This window comes from Dendrobates tinctorius, unplaced genomic scaffold (assembly GCF_039654945.1).
Source record: "Dendrobates tinctorius isolate UK_male_01 unplaced genomic scaffold, ASM3965494v1 ptg000197l, whole genome shotgun sequence".
Classification (NCBI taxonomy): domain Eukaryota; kingdom Metazoa; phylum Chordata; class Amphibia; order Anura; family Dendrobatidae; genus Dendrobates; species Dendrobates tinctorius.
Window position 1 is genome coordinate 4,765,087 of NW_027361864.1, and position 17,260 is coordinate 4,782,346.

Consider the following 17,260-nt stretch of genomic DNA (forward strand, 5'->3'; position numbering starts at 1 on the left):
ATATATAGTCCGTATCCTGGTTTATATGTCCCCAGTCCTGGTATATATGTCCCTCATCCTGTTATACAGTATATAGTCCTCATCCTGGTATATATGTCCCCCATCCTGGTATATATAGTCCTCATCCTGGTATATATGTCCCTCATCCTTTTATATATGTCCCTCATCCTGGTATATATATCCCCCATCCTGGTATATATGTCCCCCATCCTGGTATATATGTCCCCCATCCTGGTATATATAGTCCCCATCCTGGTATATATGTCCACCATCCTGGTATATATAGTCTCCATCCTGGTATATATGTCCCCCATCCTGGTATATATGTCCTCCGTCCTGGTATATATGTCCCCCATCCTGGTATACGTCCCCCATCCTGGTATATATACGTGCCCCATCCTGGTATTTATGTCCCCCATCCTGGTATGTATGTCCCCCATCCTGGTATATATGTCCCCCATCCTGGTATATACTTGTATAGTCCTCATCCTGGTATATATGTCCCCCATCGTGGTATATACAGTATGTCCCCCATCCTGGTATATATGTCCCTATCCTGGTATATATGTCCCCCATCCTGGTATATATAGTCCCCATCCTAGTATATATATTCCCCATCCTGGTATATATGTCCTCATCCTGGTATATATGTCCCACATCCTGGTATATATAGTCCCCATCCTGGTATATATGCCCTCCATCCTGGTATATATGTCCCCCATCCTGGTATACGTCCCCCATCCTGGTATATATAGTCCCCATCCTATTATATATGTCCCCCATCCTGGTATATACAGTATGTCCCCCATCCTGGTATATATGTCCCTATCCTGGTATATATGTCCCCCATCCTGGTATATATATTCCCCATCCTGGTATATATGTCCTCATCCTGGTATATATGTCCCCCATCCTGGTATATATAGTCCCCCATCCTGGTATATATAGTCCCCATCCTGGTATATATGTCCCCCATCCTGGTATATATGTCCCCCATCCTGGTATATATAGTCCTCATCCTGGTATATATGTCCCCCATCCTGGTATACGTCCCCCATCCTGGTATATATGTCCCCATCCTGGTATATATACATCCCCCATCCTGGTATATATATCCCCCATCCTGGTATATATGTCCCCCATCCTGGTATATATATCCCCCATCCTGGTATATATATCCCCCATCCTGGTATACGTCCCTCATCCTGGTATATGTGTCCCCCATCCTGGTATATATACGTCCTCCATCCTGGTATACGTCCTCCATCCTGGTATATATGTCCCCCATCCTGGTATACGTCCCCCATCCTGGTATATATAGTCCCCATCCTGGTATGTGTCCCCCATCCTGGTATATATACGTCCCCCATCCTGGTATATATACGTCCCCCATCCTGGTATATATACGTCCCCCATCCTGGTATACGTCCCCCATCCTGGTATACGTGTCCCCCATCCTGGTATATATGTCCCCCATCCTGGTATATATGTCCCCATCCTGGTATATATGTCCCCCATCCTGGTATATATGTCCCCCATCCTGGTATATATGTCCCCATCCTGGTATATATGTCCCCATCCTGGTATATACGTCCCCATCCTGGTATGTACGTCCCCATCCTGGTATATACGTCCCCTATCCTGGTATATGTGTCCCCCATCCTGGTATATATGTCCCCATCCTGGTATATACGTCCCCATCCTGGTATGTACGTCCCCCATCCTGGTATATACGTCCCCATCCTGGTATATACGTCCCCCATCCTGGTATATATGTCCCCCATCCTAGTATATATATTCCCCATCCTGGTATATATGTCCCCCATCCTGGTATATATACGTCCCCCATCCTGGTATATATGTCCCCATCCTGGTATATACGTTCCCCATCCTGGTATATATACGTCCCCCATTATGGTATATATACGTCCCCCATCCTGGTATATATACGTCCCCCATTCTACCGCTAGTCATAAATGCAAATAAAAAAATAAATGATTGCCCTCTCCTTCCCTCCGCTCCCCCACTGCGTCATGTCCTCTTCTGAATCCTGCAGGTGACTTCAGCGTGTAAGCCAAGGGTAGCGCATGACGTCACAGCCGTGAGCCCCGCACTGCACGCCGATGTCAGCTGACTTCTGATTGGCCGACAGCGTGTGTTGCCGCTCACAGACCCCTGCGCCACGATACAGTTCAGCTAAGTGTGTATCCGAGGACGCACATCCAGTTGAAGTTTGCACTGGCGCCAAGTGGCCCCTCACCCACACCGGCCCAGTCGTACCCTCTGCGCCCGCAATCGTTGCGCCCCTGCATAGGCCCATATCTATCTATCTAGATGATAGTGTATGTCGAGCGCTGCGGAATAAGATAGCGCTATATAAGCCAAAGCATAATAAATAATATCTATCTTTGAATGTAGCTGAGCGCTATTATTGAATACTTGCCTGCAGTCATCAAAATGGCGCTAACGTTTGTAGCACTACAAGTCCCTGACTGCCCTTTAAGATAATTGCACCATGTGATGAATTGGTTTGTTTTCCCCAAGTAAATGTAATTTTTTACTTACCGATTTCCTTTAAATTAACCCTGTAGTGTTCCCCCGACGCCTGTATTTTTGATAGGCCGGGTGTAATGGCACAGCCTCAGCCGGATGATCATCGCAGATCATGTATCTAATGAATATTTCATTTCGTGTGCTTGGAATGATGATTATCGCTCTGCTCCACCCCGGATGACACAAGAGATGAGCAACTTATTCCAGGACTTGTAATGTGGCCCCGGGATATTGTCTCTCCGGTGGATGGGATAGAAAACAAATCTCTGAATGTCTGCAAAACTGGGGTGACATCGATTCTAATATCACTGATTGTTCCCAGCGATTAGTACTGAATCGCAGCACAAACAGCACTAAACCGACGCCCCTCGTTTATGATCACCCGCCTTACTGTCATATAAAATTCTGCCACTTTGCAAGTTTATCCTTATTACCTTTCTGTGGCTTTCACTTATTTTTAAAACTGTGTTACTGGAAACAGTCAGCAAGCAGCCGCTGATTGGTCTGTTTTCTCATCTCCTCTATTTTCTACATATAATGTGTTAAATTCAAAGAAACTGTTTAAATTCATGGAAACCATCAGCAAGCAGGTCTGCTAATGCTGAGTCTTTGTATGGTATTAATTTAATTCTAGCCGTGAGTTCTATGAATATACGGCTTATCGCAGGAAATTCTGACATAAGCCAAAAAAATATGTAAACCTTTGATACCTTTCTTTTTGATTGTGTGCCCATTTAATTCAAAGTAGATCAGTGGGGTTCAGGCCCTGAGAACTCCAACGATCGCTCAAAAAACCCTTGAGATGTGAGCAGCTCAGGAGACAACTCCTGAACTCCTGCCTGAGCCTGCACACAGCTCCCACCTGAGCCCGCACACAACTCCCGCCTGAGCCCACACACAGCTCCCACCCGAGCCAGCACACAGTTCCCGCCTGAGCCTGCACACAGCTCCCGCCTGAGCCTGCACACAGCTCCCGCCTGAGCCCACACGCAGCTCCCGCCTGAGCCCACACGCAGCTCCCGCCTGAGCCTGCACACAGCTCCCGCCTGAGTCCACACACAGCTCCCGCCTGAGCCCACACACAGCTTCTGTCTAAGGCTACTTTCACACATCCGATTTTTTAAATCCTGCATGATGCGGCGAAATTTGTGAAAACCGGATCCGGAATTGGATCCGGTTTTTTCACATAGAATGTAATGATCGCCGCATCATGCCGGATGGACATGCGGCGCCTCCGGGTTTTGCCGGATACGGCAAACATGCGCCGTCCGGCATCTGCAAAAAACGTTGGCTGCAACGTTTTTTTGCAGCACCGGACCGGCTTTTTCAACTGCGCATGCCCGGGCACTATGAGTTTTAACCCCACAAGTGCCCGGCGCGCATCTCTCTCTCTCTCCCCCTCCCCTTCTCTCTCTCTCTCTCTCTCTCTCTCTCCATACGCTCCATACCTTTCTTTGGCTCTGTAGTCCCCCTCTGTCTCTCTGGCTGCTCTCTTGACCCCCGCTGTCTCTCTGGCTGCTCTCTCGTCCCCCGCTCTCTCTTCGGCTGCTCTCTCGTCCCCCGCTGTCTCTCTGGCTGCTCTCTCGTCCCCCGCTGTCTCTTTGGCTGCTCTCTCGTCCCCTGCTGTCTCTCTGGCTGCTCTCTCGCCTCCCGATCTCTCTCCGGCTGGCTCTCTCGACCCCCGGTGCTGCGGCTCCTTTAAATGTCCTCCAAGCCGCATCAGGGGCCGCATGTACATCCGGTGTCATCGCTGCAGGCCGGATCCGGCGGCCCGGCTATTCGCCGCAGGCCGCCGGACCCCTGACACCGGATGTGTGAAAGAGGCCTAAGCCTGCACACAGCTCCCGCCTGAGCCCACACGCAGCTCCCGCCTGAGCCCACGCGCAGCTCCCGCCTGAGCCCACACACAGCTCCTGCCTGAGCCCACACATAGCTCCTGTCTGAGCCCACACACAGCTCCCGCCTGAGCCCACACGCAGCTCCCGCCTGAGTCCACACACAGCTCCCGCCTGAGCCCACACACAGCTCCTGCCTGAGCCCACACACAGCTCCCGCCTGAGCCCGCACACAGCTCCCGCCTGAGCCCGCACACAGCTCCCGCCTGAGCCCGCACACAGCTCCCGCCTGAGCCCGCACACAGCTCCCGCCTGAGCCCGCACACAGCTCCCGCCTGAGCCCGCACACAGCTCCTTCCTGAACCCACACACAGCTCCCACCTGAGTCTGCACACAGCTCCCACTTGAGCCTGCACGTAGCTCCTGCCTGATGTTAGAATCTGTTTCGTTTTGACCATCTGTCATCTTGTTGTTGTTTTCTGGCTGCTGGTCTTTTTCCTCTGGTGCTGGGTTCATCTTAGGTCAGGTGATTGTATCACCCTTTATTATCCAGCACCTGCCCCCCAGTCCTTGCAGGAAAACAGTGTTAATCCGCTAGTGTTCTGGCTTGGTGTTTTGATTGCTTTTGGTCTGTGATATTGTGCAGTTCTGGGTTCTCTAGTTCTGCCTGTTTTACTTTTTTGGCTTTCCGTTCGTTTCTGCAGCTTCCTCTATTTTCCTTCTAGGAGGTTACCTGTTTTTGTTCCCACTCCCTAGACTGTTCAGGGATCCCCTTCCCCCTACCTATAGGTCTTCGTTTGAGTTTAGCCTAGGAAAAGTTGGTGGGTCTAGTCACAAGGAATAGGTCGCCCACTCCATCGTAGGGTTTCAGCCTAGTCCTAGTACAGGGTCAGTGCTTCCCCCTTCTACCCTAGTCCGGAGTTGCAGATCTGTAACACTTGAGCCTACACACATCTCCTGCCTGTACCTACACAACTCCTGCCTGAACCCACACACAGCTTCTGCATGAGCCCACACACAGCTTCCACCTGAGCCTACACACAGCTCCCGCCTGAACCCGCACACAGCTCCTGCCTGAGCCCACACAGATCTTTTGCCTGAGCCCACACACAGCTCCAACTTGAGCCCGCAAACAGCTCCCGCCTGAACCCACACACAGCTCCTGCCTGAGTCCACACACAGCTCCTGCCTGAGCCTACATACAGCTCTTGCCTGAGTCCGCACAAAACTCCTGCCTGAGTCTACAAACAACGTCCGCCTGAGGCAGCAGACAGCTCCAGCTTGAGCCCACATAGATCTTTTGCCTGAGCCCACACACAGCTCCCACCTGAGCCCGCACACAGCTCCTGCCTGAGTCCACACACAGCTCCTGCCTGAGTCCACACACAGCTCCTGCCTGAGTCCACACACAGCTCCTGCCTGAGTCCACACACAGCTCCTGCCTGAGTCCACACACAGCTCCTGCCTGAGTCCACACTCAGCTCCTGCCTGAGTCCACACACAGCTCCTGCCTGAGTCCACACACAGCTCCTGCCTGAGTCCACACACAGCTCCTGCCTGAGTCCACACACAGCTCCTGCCTGAGTCCACACACAGCTCCTGCCTGAGTCCACACACAGCTCCTGCCTGAGTCCACACACAGCTCCTGCCTGAGTCCACACACAGATCCCGCCTGATCCCGCACATAGATCCTGCCTCAGCCCACACACAGCTTCCACCTGAGTCCACACACAGCTCCTGCCTGAGTCCACACACAGCTCCTGCCTGAGTCCACACACAGCTCCTGCCTGAGTCCACACACAACGTCCGCCTGAGCCAGCACACAGCTCCAGCCTGAGCCCGCACACAGATCCCGCCTGATCCCGCACATAGATCCTGCCTCAGCCCACACACAGCTTCCACCTGATTCCGCACACAGCTCCTGCCTGAGTCTACACACAACTCCAGTCAGAGCCCGCACACAGATCCTGCCTCAGCTCGCACACAGCTCCTGCCTGAGCCCACAGACAGATCCCGCCTGAGCACACTCATTACTCCTGCCTGAGCCCGCACAAAGCTCCTGTCTGAGCCCGCACACAGATCCTGCCTTAGCCCACACACAGAACCCACCTGAGTCCACTCATTACTCCTGCCTGAGCCCACACAAAGCTCCTGTCTGAGCCCACACACAGCTCCCGGCTTTAACCTGCACCTAGCTCCTGCCTGAGCCTGCAACTAGCTCCTGCCTGAGCCTGCACACAGCTTCCGCCTGAGCCCACACACAGCTTCTGCCTGAGCCCGCTTACAGCTTCTGCCTAACCCGCACATTGCGCCTGCCTGAGCCCATACACAGGTCCTGCCTAAGCACACAGAATGGAGTATATATGCACAGAAGCGCTATGCTGCCCACTGTGTCTGCACTCCGCTGTCTGTGCACTCCTGTCTCCTGTGCACAACACTCAGGTTTTTTTGGGGTGATTAGTAGTGGTCTCAAGACTCGGACCACCACTGATATGCTTGCAGTTAAATAACCACACAATATAAGAAAGGTATCAAAGATTTACCCATTTTTTGACAGAATTTCCTGTGATAATAAGCCATATATTTATGGAACTCTTGACTAGAATTAAAATAAGACCATACTAAGTTTCATCAAAACCTGCTTGCTGATGGTTTCCATGTAACAATAGAATTTTTTTCACAAAGCAACAAAAGGGTAGGATGAAAAATATGTCAAACCAGGAGTTAATAACTTTTGGTGCTTACAGAGCCATATTTTAGTTAAAAGTAGTTTACACATTTTGACAGCACTCTGACTAAATACTGTAACTTATTGATAGGTATGGTGCTTCAGTTCCTGCATTCACACTTGCCGGATTACAGGATTTTTTGGGATTATTAGTCGCTTCACAACTGTAATTTTTGTATAAACCATTTCTGTTCACAAAAAGTCCCTGTGAGGTAATTATAGACCCTCAGTAGACAAAACAGTAGAATCGTCCAGACATACAATGCTGATATACACAAGGTTATTACAGGCCGCGTTGATGACATAAATTCCTAAGAACTTGCAGGAGTCTTAGTATCTCCATTTATAGCGTCCTATATTATGCTGTATATAAATATGTGTATAAATATATCATACACAGATTCAACATTTGTTTCATTTCCATGAATAGAATAGTATTACAGAGTTATATCATATTCTTGTACATAGAGGCAGTATTATAGTAGTTATATTCTTGTACATAGGGAGCAGTATTATAGTAGTTATATTCTTGTACATAGGAGCAGTATTATAGTAGTTATATTCTTGTACATAGGGGCAGGATTATAGTAGTTATATTCTTGTACATAGGAGCAGTATTATAGTAGTTATATTCTTGTACATAGGGGGCAGTATTACAGTAGTTATATTCTTGTACATAGGAGCAGTATTATAGTAGTTATATTCTTGTACATAGGGGCAGTATTATAGTAGTTATATTCTTGTACATAGGAGCAGTATTATAGTAGTTATATTCTTGTACATAGGGGCAGTATTATAGTAGTTATATTCTTCTATATAGGGGCAGTATTATAGTAGTTATATTCTTCTACATAGGGGCAGAATTATAGTAGTTATATTCTTGTACATAGAGGGCAGTATTATAGTAGTTATATTCTTGTACATAGGAGCAGTATTATAGTAGTTATATTCTTGTACATAGATGCAGTATTGTAGTAGTTATATTCTTGTACATAAGGGGCAGTATTATAGGAGTTATATTCTTCTACATAGGGGCGGGCAGAATTATAGTAGTTATATTCTTGTACATAGGGAACAGTATTATAGTAGTTATATTTTTGTACATAGGGGCAGTATTATAGTAGTTATATTCTTGTACATAGGTGCAGTATTATAGTAGTTATATTCTTGAACATAGGGGCAGTATTATAGTATTTATATTCTTGAACATAGGAACAGTATTATAGTAGTTACAGTATATTCTTGTACATAGGTGCAGTATTATAGTAGTTATATTCTTGTACATAGGGGCAGGATTATAGTAGTTATATTCTTGTACATGGGGCAGTATTATAGTAGTCATATTCTTCTACATAGGATCAGTATTATAGTAGTTATATTCTTGTACATAGGAGCAGTATTATAGTAGTTATATTCTTGTACTTAGGGGCAGTAATATAGTAGTTATATTCTTGTACATAGGGGCAGTATTATAGTAGTTATATTCTTGTACATAGGGGGCAGTATTATAGTAGTTATATTCTTGTACATAGGGGGCAGTATTATAGTAGTTATATTCTTCTTTATAGGGGCAGTTTTATAGTAGTTATATTCTAGTACATAGGAGCAGTATTATAGTAGTTATATTCTTGTACATAGGAGCAGTATTATAGTAGTTATATTCTTGTACATAGGGGGCAGTATTATAGTAGTTATATTCCTGTACATAGGAGCAGTATTATAGTAGTTTTATTCTTGTACATGGGAGCAGTATTATAGTAGTTATATTCTTGTACATAGGGGGCAGTATTATAGTAGTTATATTCTTCTTTATAGGAGCAGTATTATAGTAGTTATATTCTTGTACTTAGGGGCTGTAATATAGTAGTTATATTCTTGTACATAGGGGCAGTATTATAGTAGTTATAGTCTTGTACATAGGGGCAGTGTTATAGTATAAAAACATATGCACAGAGGCGCGGGTTCCTAGGTGATAATGCCTGCAGCTGCAAATAGGGACAACAACCACCCAATTTGTCCAACAATAAAAGTTAATTAAATAAAAATAGATAATTTGCGCTAACAGGATAAGTGCTGAACGAACAGTATATGAACTCACACAGTGTGTAAGCACACACAAGACCCTTCTCACACCAGGGGTAGTCCGGTTTAAATGTTACAAAGAAATACCCATAGTGGAACTGGTTTACAAAATGTATATAGCAATACCTTCGTTCGGATGAATAAGGAACTAGTAGAAGACTCCTTCCTCAAGCAGGGTCCCGGTGAAGAAATAACGTTGCAAGCAGTGGTGAAAATGACGGTGGTAGGCTTTAGAGCGTAAAAGCTCAGTTGGAGAGTGCAGGTATTGGACGCTGCTCCGGCCGGTAGCAAGCGTCCTTCTAATCGCGTGGCCGCCGCCGACACCCAGCGAGTATAACCGCGCGAATAGAATTCAAAAGCCGGCAAGGTAGCAAAAGGTGCAGGACCTTGCGTGACGTCACGGTCACGCGGAATACCACGTGACTGGCTAGTGAGCGCAAAAAAGACCAAAAACTATCTTACGCGTTTCGGAATCACCGGATTCCTTCCTCAGAGAAGTGTTATAGTAGTTAATCTATTGTGTATATAGAGCAATATTCTCACTGGGTATAGAGAATATGATATGTGTGCATTGGTATATTTTATGCTGCTATTTATTCCAATTTGTTTTGTTGTATTAGACCATGACCAGGTTTAGGGTTTTGTTACCTCGCTTGGATATGTGATTATAAGACGTGTTCTTATGGCATTTATGTCTGACAGTCCAATAGATATAGGACTCTGGAGAGGTTCATTCCTTGGTGAAGACTCTGTACACAATAAACCCACAGTTCAATGAATGGAAACCAACGTTGAAATACTATTAATTGCTTTAATTCAATATTCCATTCAATTGTTCAGTCTGCTATTGAATGCAATAAAAATTAGAGATAAATGTGAGAAGTTCGTCTGGATATTCCGTAATCTTAATGACAAGATCTCCATACAAAACTAAATATCGTTCCCATAACCCCAATCCCATGAACAGTTAGTGCAATATTGTGGGTGTTCAGTGTCTGAATATTTGTGTTGTGAGAAATTTTGCCTTTATAGTAATTTAATGGAAGAAAAACTACGGTAACTGCCCCCTACATTACAGGAATTATTTCCAACCATGAACATGAATGATGTGACTATGAGCATTAGAATTAGTGACATAGTTACCGGTGTGATTCTCTCATCATTCTCACATATCTGTCTGTAGTATTTATTACACAGGTGACTGTTGTGCTTGACTCGTCTGGTCACGTCACTAATTTCCTGTCGTGCATCATTTCTTGTATTGTTACTTTGGACTTTTATACGACTTGTTCTCAATGTTCTGCTCCATAACTCAGGTAGGTGACTTTTTGGCCCTGGTCCTTCAGCTTTTTGGTCTTCTCCATCTTCATCTTGGTCAGTAGGTCTGTTGGGTTGATCTTGGTCTTCCATTGTAGACAGATTCCTTAGATGTCGTTGTCTATTCTTTACTCCTTTCGTAATCCTGGTCAGCAGGGTTTTGATACTTGTACATGTTAGTTCAGGTCCAATTTTGGGTTCTCTCTACCTGCGTATATCAGTCTTGGTTTTTGGTTTAGGGGTCTTTTCCACCAGCCCCTGAGACAGAAGCTCTGATGGTCAGTCCTTGTTTTATGGGTGCAGGGTCCCCACACTAATTGTTACTACTCGAATGGGGTATCTCCTCTACTCACCTACCTTTTTATCTTGGCCAGAATATTGAGTGGATGTATCTGCTAGTCCTTGTTTATCAACGTTGCCACCTTGATTTACACCTATTTATTCCTTGTTGGTCACCAGATGATTTCAATGCACAATGACATGTAAAAGTTTAGACACCCCTGGTCAAAATTCTTGTTATTGTGAACTGTTAAGCAAGCTGAAGATGAAATGATCTCTAAAATGACTAAAAATTACAAAAAGTAAAATGGGCCAATGCAAAAGTTTGGGCACCCTTGGAGGTTTGTGTGCTCAGATAACTTTGACCAATGTTTCAGACCTTAATTAGCCTGTTAAGGTTATGACTTCACTATCATTGTTAAGAAAGGTCAGGTGTTGCAAATCTCCCAGTTTTATAAAAACCCAGCCTCCTCTAACCTTGTACCAAAAAAACAGCAGCCATGGGTTCTTCTAAGCAGGTGCCTAGCACTCTGAAAATGAAAATGGTGGCGGCCCACAAAGCAGGAGAAGGTTAAGAAGATAGCAAAGCATTTTCAAGTTGCCCTTTCTTCAGTTTGAAATGTAATTAAGAAATGGCAGTTATCAGGAACAGCGGAGGTCAAGATAAGGTCTGGAAGACTTAGCAAAATGTCAGCCAGAGCTGTTCATAGGATTGCTAAATCAGAAATCCTGCTTAACTCAAAATACCTTCAGAAAGATTTAGCAGACTCTGGAGTTGTGGTGCATTGTTCTACTGTTCAGAGACACCTGCACAAATATGGTCTTCATGGAGGAGTCATCAGAAGAAAACCTCTCCTGCGTCCTCACCATAAAATTCAGTGTCACAAGTATGCAAAAGAACATCTAAACAAGTTAATAAACCAGAGAAAACTTGAGTCACATCTACAAAAAGATATATTTTTATTACATACAAAAAGACACAAATGTGAACAAACACACGTACAACAATGAATCAATGTGATACAAGACAGATGAAGGGAAAACAGTGATCAAAATACCAGAGATAAAGTTGGCCGGTTTATATTAAAATACAGTACCCTCCATGTTCAGCGAGACATACAGAATTAGAAAGTAAGTTGAAAAACCCACATTCATATATGCGATATATCAGACAAAAATAAGACAGAGTGAGGGTAAATGTAAGTCAGAGGTATACGGTGTTGAGAAGGAGAGGAGAGGGTGCGGAATGGCAGGATCAAAAGAAACAACTAGTATGCACAATGGCTGACCATGGCAGCTGTCCCCACGCAAACAACGCAACCACCGACACCTAAAAAAAGGACAGCCAATAATACAATTTGACTAGGGGGCATAAAGTCGACCATTCCAGTCAAGTGACAGTTCATAAGTCAGAGATAATAAACCCCGTTGTCATAATTAATTAAACCATAAATATTTGCATTGTCCTTGACACAAAAAAAAAAAAGAAAAAAGTAGAAAAGTCTCAGTAAATACCCATGGTATGTGAGGAGTCAGATTTACCGGCCAACAGTCCCCAACGCACGTTTCATAAACTTGCTTCCTCAGGGGGCGTGATTTAGCAGACTCTGGAGTTGTGGTGCATTGTTCTGCTCTTCAGAGACACCTGCACAAATATGGTCTTTATGGAAGAGTCATCAGAAGAAAACCCCTCCTGCGTTCTCACCATAAAATTCAGCGTCACAAGTATGCAAAAGAACATCTAAACAAGCCGGATGCATTTTGGAAACAAGTCCTGTGGACTGATGAGGTACAATAGAAATCTCTGGCCGCAATGAACAAAGTTATGCGTGGAGGAAAAAGGGCAAGGAATTTCAGGAAAAGAACATCTCGCCAACCATTAAGCATGGAGGTGGTCAATCAGGCTTTGGGGTTGTGCTGCAGCCAGTGGCACGGGGAACATTTCACGGGTAGAGGGAAGAATGGATTCAATGAAATTTCAACAAATTCATGATGCAAACATAACACCATCTGTAAAAAAGCTAAAGTTGATAAGAGGATGGCTTCTACAAATGGATAATGATCCCAAACACACAACAAAATCCACAATAGATGCCCTCAAAAGGCACAAGCTGAAGGTTTTACAATGGCCCTTACAGTCCCCTGGTCTGAGTAACATTGAAAATCTGTGGCTAAATCTCAAAATAGCAGAGGATGCAAGATGACCCAGAAATCTCACAGAACTGGAGGAATTCTCCAAGGAAGAGTGGATGAAAATCCCTCAAACAAGAAATAAAAGACTTGTCTTTCTACAAAAAGCAAACATTTGCAAGCTCTGATACTTACAAATGGGGGTGCTCCTAAGTTCTAACCATACAAACTTTTGCATTTCCCCATTTTCCTTTTTGTAATTTTTAAAATGTAAAAAATGACAATATATATTGTGGTAAACACTCCGGGATCGCCTTTGCTGGGGTCAAAGGTCACGTGCGTTCAGCATGAAACTCAGGCGCAGAGCTGGGATTCGTGTATAACTGACCCTGGGTCAGGTTTATTAACGGTGAAAGCAATGCAAAAGGAAATGAAACATAAAACAAATCCTTGCCTGTCCGGCACTAACTAAACAATGGACAACCTAACTACCAACTGGCGGGCTTCTCCCGTCCAGCCAAACCACAGTTGCAGTGGGCACTGCTTCCACTCACGTGTGTCTCTCACACAGACAGGCTCTCTGTGTTCCCAGGCTGAGACACTCACACAACCACCTTGCATCCTTTTATATCCACCTCCCATTATCCATTAGTAAGCAGGTGCGATACTGACCAGACTAGGCCACATAGGAAAGGAATCTGGGCGAGATATACCTGCCCTCATCCACTATTCCCACATGATTCTCACTATATATATATATATATATATATATATATATATTGCCTAAAATACAAAGGAAATGTGTAATCTTTAAGGTTAGACCTTTTAGGGATCACTTCATTTTCAACTTGCTTAACTGTTCACAATGACAGTAATTTTGGCCAGGGGAGGCCAAAATTTTACATGTCACTATTAGTGATGAGCGAGTATACTCGTTACTCGGGTTTCCCCGAGCAGGCTCGGGTGCCCTCAGAGTATTTTGGCACACTCTGAGGTTTAGTTTGTGTCGAAGTAGCTGCATGATTTATGGCTGCTAGCCAGCCTGAATACATGTGAGGAATGCTTGTTTGTTAGGGAATCCCCAAATGTATTCAGGCTGTCTAGCAGCCATAAATCATGCAGCTACTTGGACACAAGCTAAATCTCAGAGCACGCCGAAATACTCGGAGTAACGAGTATACTCGCTCATCACTATATCTTCTTATATAGAGTACAGTCATGGCCAAAAGTATTGACACCCCTGCAATTCTGTCAGATAATACTCAGTTTCTTCCTGAAAATGATTGCAAACACAAATTCTTTGCAATTATTATCTTCATTTAATTTGTCTTAAATGAAAAAACACAAAAAGAATTGTCCTAAAGCCAAATTGGATATTATTCCACACCAAACATAAAAAAGAGGGTGGACAAAAGTATTGGCACTGTTCGAAAAATCATGTGATGCTTCTCTAATTTGTGTAATTAGCAGCACCTATAACTTACCTGTGGCACCTAACAGGTGTTGGCAATAACTAAATCACACTTGCAGCCAGTTGACATGGATTAAAGTTGACTCAACCTCTGTCCTGTGTCCTTGTGTGCACCACATTGAGCATGGAGAAAAGAAAGAAGACCAAAGAACTGTCTGAGGACTTGAGAAACCAAATTGTGAGGAAGCATGAGCAATCTCAAGGCTACAAGTCCATCTCCAAAGACCTGAATGTTCCTGTGTCTACCGTGCGCAGTGTCATCAAGAAGTTTAAAGCCCATGGCACTGTGGCTAACCTCCCTAGATGTGGACGGAAAAGAAAAATTGACAAGAGATTTCAACGCAAGATCGTGCAGATGTTGGATAAAGAACCTCCACTAACATCCAAACAAGTTCAAGCTGCCCTGCAGTCCGAGGGTACAACGGTGTCAACCCGTACTATCCGTCGGCATCTGAATTAAAAGGGACTGTATGGTAGGAGACCCAGGAAGACTCCACTTCTTACCCCGAGACATAAAAAAGCCAGGCTGGAGTTTGCCAAAACTTACCTGAAAAAGCCTAAAACTTTTTGGAAGAATGTTCTCTGGTCAGATGAGACAAAAGTAGAGCTTTTAGGGCAAAAGCATCAACATAGAGTTTACAGGAGAAAAAAGAGGCATTCAAAGAAAAGTACACGGTCCCTACAGTCAAACATGGCGGAGGTTCCCTGATGTTTTGGGGTTGCTTTGCTGCCTCTGGCACTGGACTGCTTGACCGTGTGCATGGCATTATGAAGACAGGAGACTACCAACAAATTTTGCAGCATAATTTAGGGCTCAGTGTGAGAAAGCTGGGTCTCCCTCAGAGGTCATGGGTGTTCCAGCAGGACAATAACCCAAAACACACTTCAAAAAGCACTAGAAAATGGTTTGAGAGAAAGCACTGGAGACTTCTAAGGTGGCCAGCAATGAGTCCAGACCTGAATCCCATAGAACACCTGTGGAAAGATCTAAAAATGGCAGTTTGGAGAAGGCACCCTTCAAATATCAGGGACCTGGAGTAGTTTGCCAAAGAAGAATGGTCTAAAATTCCAGCAGAGCATTGTAAGAAACTCATTGATGGTTACCGGAAGCGGTTGGTCGCAGTTATTTTGGCTAAAGGTTGTGCAACCAAGTATTAGGCTGAGGGTGCCAATACTTTTGTCTGGCCCATTTTTGGAGTTTTGTGTGAAATGATCAATGTTTTGCTTTTTGCTTCATTCTCTTTTGTGTTTTTTCATTTAAGACAAATTAAATGAAGATAATAATACCAAAGAATTTGTGTTTGCAATCATTTTCAGGAAGAAACTGAATATTATCTGACAGAATTGCAGGGGTGTCAATACTTTTGGCCATGACTGTATATCCACATGTGTGACCTTGTATTTTTAGTCTTTGCTGCAATCTCTGTTCTGCTCGTTACGGCTGATGGATTTACCTTAAGTGCTTATCCTGATCCCCCCAGCTTTCAATTTGATTCTGACCCCCTTGTATCAGGAGGGCAAGGGGGCATCTACTGTATAATAAAGGCAGACCAGGCGGCTGTAATGGGGCTTTTTTAGAGATGGAGGCTCAACCCCTTTGCCACTGTCTGGTGAGATCTTATGGAGGACTAGTCTGTCCAGAGAAATTACAATGTTAGCAAAGAAAGTAAAGAGGAATTAACCCTGGAAAGGAGATAGAAGGGAGGGAAGAAACAAAGTTTTTTTTTATGTTCACATGTCTTATTGATTTGTGATGGTGTATTCTTTTCTATTCTATTCTCTTCATACAGCGTTCGACACTCTGGATCATCAGCTCCTCCTCACTATGCTCCGTTCCATTGGCCTCAAGGACACCGTTCTCTCCTGGTTCTCCTCCTATCTCTCTGACCGCTCCTTTACTGTATCTTTTGCCGGTTCCTCCTCCTCTCACCTTCCCCTTACTGTTGGGGTCCCCCAAGGATCGGTTCTAGGCCCCCTCCTCTTCTACTTGTACACTGCCCCTATTGGTCAAACAATCAGTAGATTTGGGTTCCAGTACCATCTCTATGCTGATGACACCCAATTATACGCTTCTCCTGACATCACGCCAGCCTTTCTAGAAAATACCATCGATTGTCTAAACGCTGTGTCTAACATCATGTCCTCACTATATCTGAAACTGAACCTGTGAAAAACTGAACTCCTGGTGTTTCCTCCCTCTACTAATGTACCTATACCCGACATTGCTATTTCTGTGGGTGGCTCCACTATTACTCCCCAGCAACAGGCCCGCTGTCTTGGGGTCATACTTGATTCTGAGCTTTCCTTTGCCCCCCACATTCGATCACTGGCTCGCTCTTGTCATCTGCACCTCAAAAACATTTCTAGAATTCGACCTTTTCTTACTTTGGACTCTGCAAAAACTCTTACTGTTTCTCTTATTCATTCTCGTCTCGACTATTGTAACTCTCTTCTAATCGGTCTCCCTCTTACCAAACTCTCCCCTCTCCAATCTGTCTTGAATGCTGCAGCCAGGATCATATTCCTCACCAATCGTTACACCGATGCCTCTACCTTGTGCCAGTCATTACACTGGCTACCCATCCACTCCAGAATTCAGTATAAACTTATTACCCTCACCCACAAAGCCCTCCATAGCTCAGCACCACCCTACATCTCCTCCCTTGTTTCAGTATACCACCCTACCCGCGCCCTCCGTTCTGCTGATGACCTGAGGTTAGTATCCTCAATAGTCAGAACCTCCCACTCCCGTCTCCAAGACTTTACACGTGCCGCGCCAATTCTTTGGAATGCACTTCCCAGGTCAATACGATTAGTCCCCAATCCCCACAATTTTAAGCATGCCCTGAAAACGCATTTATTCAG

General features: G+C 44.8%; 1 protein-coding gene across 3 annotated transcripts in view; it reads left to right on the forward strand.

Moving 5' to 3' along the window:
• RUSC2 (RUN and SH3 domain containing 2) overlaps positions 1 to 17,260 on the forward strand; it is a 106,270-nt gene that overhangs the window by 5,087 nt on the left and 83,923 nt on the right. The gene's annotated exons all lie outside the window — the stretch shown is intronic.